This window comes from Nomascus leucogenys, chromosome X (genome assembly GCF_006542625.1).
Source record: "Nomascus leucogenys isolate Asia chromosome X, Asia_NLE_v1, whole genome shotgun sequence".
NCBI classification, from domain to species: Eukaryota; Metazoa; Chordata; class Mammalia; order Primates; family Hylobatidae; genus Nomascus; species Nomascus leucogenys.
In genome coordinates, this window is record NC_044406.1 from 36116515 (window position 1) to 36121592 (window position 5078).

General features: G+C 41.4%; 1 pseudogene; it reads right to left on the reverse strand.

Moving 5' to 3' along the window:
- Positions 1-585: 585 nt before the first annotated feature.
- LOC100580340 lies at positions 586-1934 on the reverse strand (annotated as a pseudogene).
- Positions 1935-5078: the final 3144 nt, after the last annotated feature.

The following is a 5078-nucleotide window of genomic DNA, read 5'->3' on the forward strand; positions in this document are numbered from 1 at the left end:
GACAGAGCCTTCTCTTTTTCTTAAATAAGACAGAAAACAACATCTTTTATTTTCCTTGCTGTAGTGTCAGCATACTCATTGGTTTTCATAAAATGCAATTTCTGCAGTATGGTCTCTTGTTAAGGTTGCTCCATCATGGGAGGACAGACACAATGCTGACTGTTCATGATAGAAGTAGGTCTTCTCTCAAAGCTTCCAATGTGTGCTATTTCTCATGAGGAACCCTGACACTGTATTACACTTCAGTTAAAGCTTCTGAAATGTTGCAATGGCATAACTGACGGTTTTTTGGTGTGATGACTTTCTTGCATGTATAAACTCTTTGAGAAAAGTTGGGAGATAAAAGGACAGGGGAGAGTTTGGTTTAGAGACACAGTGTTCCAGACACCAAACATGGATGCCTCTGCCCTATGTCACTACATGTTCTTTTCTGAGAAACATTCAATTGCTGAGTGTTGTTACACAATGCAGCTGAAAGAAATGATCTACTCACCACCATCCACCCTCTGTCATCCTCTGTGTGAAGCTCCCAATAGCAAAGACTGAAGACAGAAACGTTGTTTCTGTTTCCTTGCACCAGTGATATTACTTGGTGACCTGATGAATGGCATGGGCAAGGTAGCCCATGTTGCTGAAGGTGACCCCTGCCACAAAGATGTGGCCATCTTCTGCCATGTATATGGAGAACTCATTGGTCAGCTGCTCCACCTGATCAGGCTTTAGCCCTGTGAAACAAAACATGCCAATTTCATCAGTTATGTGTTGCCAGATGTGGGTAGAACCCTCCTTCTTGAGGTTGGAGACCAGCTGAGTCTGCATGCTAATGATGTGGTTGACCATGCTTTTCACTTCTTGCAACCATTGTTTTTGCAAATTTGGGTGTTAAGAATGGTAGAAGCAATCTGCGCTCCATTGAGGGGAGGATTACAATACATGGGACGGATCAAGATCTTCAACTGCTGACTCTACATTTTTGGCTTCATCTGTATCTTTACAAACCACAGTGAAGGCTCCCACACACTCGCTGGATAACTCCATGTTCTTGGCTTATGATTGGCAGAGACAAAAATTAATGCTGTTTGATGAAGTGGTGCACAGCCCAGGCATCCTTGTTACAATCATCACTAGCAAACCCTTGCTAGGCCACGTCAAAGAATGCAAAGAGATTATTTTTCTTCACCACTGTTGCTATTTCCTTCCACTGCTCTAGACGAGGTTCCACTCCCATGGGATTATGGGCACAGGCATGCAGAAAAACACTTTGCTCTGGTATTTTTGAAATGTGCTCCATAAACAAAGATTTGGCCTGTGAAATCAAACACCAAGTCTTGGGGTCGTAGTAACGATAAATTTGTAGCTGCATGCCAGCATCCCTGAAGATGGGTGTGATTTCCCCAGGATGGTTTGGATATCCCGGCTGAGCTTAAAAAATCTTTGCAGAAAACTGGCTCTGATCCTTAATGTCCCAGTTCCAGAAATGGTATGCACAGTGAACACCCGGACACTTTTCAACACTTCACTATTCTCACCCAGGGCTAGTTCTGCAGATGCCATGCAAAATTCAGCCAGTCCCCCAATGGGCAGGTATTCTTTGTCCAAATTTTTGTGGCAATCTGGGCCTCTTCCTTGTTGACATTAAGCAGCATGTAAGGCTTTCCATTATCATCCCAGTAGACACAAACTCCCAGATTCATCTTTTTGCTATCGGTGTCCCTCTTAAAGGCTTTGGTGACTCCCAGGGTGGGGTCTGGAAGTCCCATCTCCACACAGGTCCACCAGGACCTCTGGCAGAGGCCATGGTGGTGAGGCCTGGGTGGAAGGCAGTGGGGATCCTGGAGAGGACATGTCTGGAGTGCAGCATGGCCATGCTGGACAGTAGGAGGGGAGTGGGCAGCCACAGGACAGAGTGGAGGGAGAGTGGGCCATATTTAGAATTGTTAAGTCTTGTTGAATTGAATGAATTGAACCTTTATCATCATGTATTGCTTTTCTTTCTTTTTATCATTGTTGGTTTAAAGTCTATTTGGTCTGAAATAAGAATAACAACCCCTACTCTCTTTTGCTTTCTGTTTTCCTGAGAAACCTATCTCCATTCCTTTACATTGAACCTATGGGTGTCATTTCATATGAGATGGGTCTCTTGAAGACAGCATACAGTTTTGTCTAGCTTCTTTATTCAGCTTGATACTCTGTGCCTTTTAAGTTGGGCATTAAGCCAGTGTAATTTCAAGGTTAATCTGATATGTGAGAAATTGGTCCTGTTATCATGTTGTTAGTTGGTTGTTATGTAGATTTGATTGTATAGTTCCTTTGTAGTGTCATTGGGATATGTACTTAAGTGTGTTTTTGTGGTGCCATATACTGGTATTTCATTTCCACATTTAGCACTCCCTTAAGAGCTTCTTCTTCTTTCTTCTTCTTCTCCTTCTCTTTCTTCTTTTCTCCTTCTCCTTCTCCTCCTCTTCCTCCTTCTTCTTTCCTCCTTCTTCTCTTCCTCTTCTTTTTCTTCTTTCTTTTTTTTTGACAGAGTTTCACTCTTGTTGCCCAGGCAGGAGTGAAATGGCATGCTCTTGGCTCACCGCAACCTCTGCCCCCTGGTTCAAGTGATTTTCCTGCCTGTGCCTCCTGAGTAGCTGGGATTATAGGTGTGTGCCAACATGCCTGGCTAATTTTGTATTTTTAGTAGAGACAGGGTTTCTCCATGTTGGTCAGGCTGGTCTCGAACTCCTGACCTCAGGTGATCCACCCACCTCAGCCTCCCAAAATGCTGGGATTACAGGTGTGAGCCACTGCACCCAGCCAAGGACTTCTTCAAAGGCAAGTTTTGTGGTACTGAGTTCTCCTATCACTTGCTTGTATGAAAAGAATCTTATTTCTCCACTTACGAAGCTTAGTTTGGCAGGGTATGAGATTCTTGGTAGAAATTTCTTTTCTTTAGTGACGCTTATAGGCCTCCAGTGTCTTCTGGCTTGCAAGTCTCTGCTGAAAGACTCACTTAAGTTAGCTTAATGGGGTTCCCTTTGTACATGACCTGCCCCTTCTTTCTAGTTGCCTTTGTGATTTTTTTCTTTCATGTTAACTGGAGCATCTCATGACTATGTGTCTTAGGAATGGTCATCTCCTATAGTAATTTACAAAGTTTTTTTTTCTTTTTTTTTTTTTTGCATTTCCTAAATTTGCATTTCAACCTCTCCAATGAAGTTGGAAAAAATTTCATGGATCGTATCCTCAAATATGTTTTCCAAGTAGCTTGCTCTGTCTCCATGTCTTTCAAGAATGCAATATGTCATAGGTTTGGTCTCTTTACATAATCCCATATTTCTTGGAGGTTTCAATCATTTTTATTCTTTTTTTATTCTGACTGCATTGATTTGAAGGAGCAGTCTTTGAGCTCTGAGATTTTTTCCTCGGCTTGGTCTATTTTTTTATTAGTGCTTCCAATTGCATTCTAAAATTTCTGTAGTGAGTTCTTTATTTCCTAAAATTGTTTGGTTCTTTCTTAAAATAGCTACATCATCTTTCAACTCCTGGACCATTTTACTGTGTTCCTTAGAATGGGTTTCAACCTTCTCCTGTATCTTGATGAGCTTCTTTCCCATCCAGATTCTGAATTGTTTGTCTGTCATTTCAGCCATTTCAGTCTGGTTAAGAACCATTGCTGGAGAGCTAGTGTAGTCGTTTGGAGGTAAGAAGACACTCTGGTTTTTAGAGTTGCCAGAGTTCTAGCACTGGTTCTTTATCATCTGTGTGGCCTGATGTTTCTTTGATCTTCAAAGTTGCTGTGTTTTGGATGTGGCTTTTTATTTGTATATTCTTCCATGCTCTTGAGGGTTTGAATGTGGCATAATTTGGTTTTAGTCTATTGGCTTCATTTCTAGATGCTTTCATGGAGCCAAGGCTTAGCTCAGCACTTTTGGACTGCATACTCTTACCCTGAGGGACTGGGACCTGGCCTACAGCTTTGTTCTCTGCTTCCTTGAGGTTAAGCACCAGCTGAACTGGTGGGGCCAGGGTTTCCCAGTCCTGCAGCAACAACAGTCTGATGGAGTCTGTTGGCAAAAGAGCTCTGGCAGGACAGCGGTGAGCCCCCTTGCACATGTGCATCAGTAGGGTGGCAGGGGTCCTCACACATGTGCATGTCAGTGGGGCAGTGGTGGGTCTGCAAACATGTATGTGACTGCAGGTCTGCCTGTATGCATGCACCAGAAGGGGCAGTGGTGGGTCTGCCCAAACCATCTCTCTTCTATGAATGTATTTAATTATATTTTCTTAGAGTTGACAAGAACCTTATCTATTCCTACTCTCTAATCAGTGCTTAAATCCTCTCTATAATATTCGTAACAAGTAGTTCATTTGCTGTTGCAAGATGTTCTAGACTACTTTCAGTAAATTTTAGTCATTCCATTTCTGTTAAAATATGCTTAACCAGGGATTTAAAAATTGAAAAGTCCCATTTATTTGGGTATAGGGAACAAAAAGAAAATAAAATAGCAAAAAATACCCATCCCCCATTTTCTCATTTCTGAATCCAAGGAGAAATTCTCACAGCCTGAGAGTCCTTCTTCAGATAAAATATGACTGGTTAAAGGTATAAAACCTCTTGTAGCAGGCCTTGGTTGATGCTGCAACAGTGTCTCACTCCCCCCACTGACCAACCCAGTTTATATTACCTGACTTCTTATAAAGGAAATAATGAGCAAGTTAAGCTGAGTCTCATAGCATCATCTGAAATGAAATATGCTTTTAAATAGTCCTATTCCATGGCTGGTATTCAAAGTTTCTTCTATTCATACTGCATATCTGTTCATGAGAACAAGAGCCAGATCTTAGCTGATCTTTTTCTCTTACATCTGTTACATCAGAAGTGGAGCAATACTAAGTGGTCTTAGTACTCCTAAGACCCAGTCAAAGGAGTAAGTGTCAAATTATTATAAGCTAATTTATTTTATCTGGCTAAACATAATATGATTTTATTTTTCTATTCTTGCATCTAAAGCTTCCTGGATGTGTAATCTTGAAAAAGTTATTTAATCTCTCTATGCATTAATTTTCTCATCTGTTAAATGAGAATAATAATA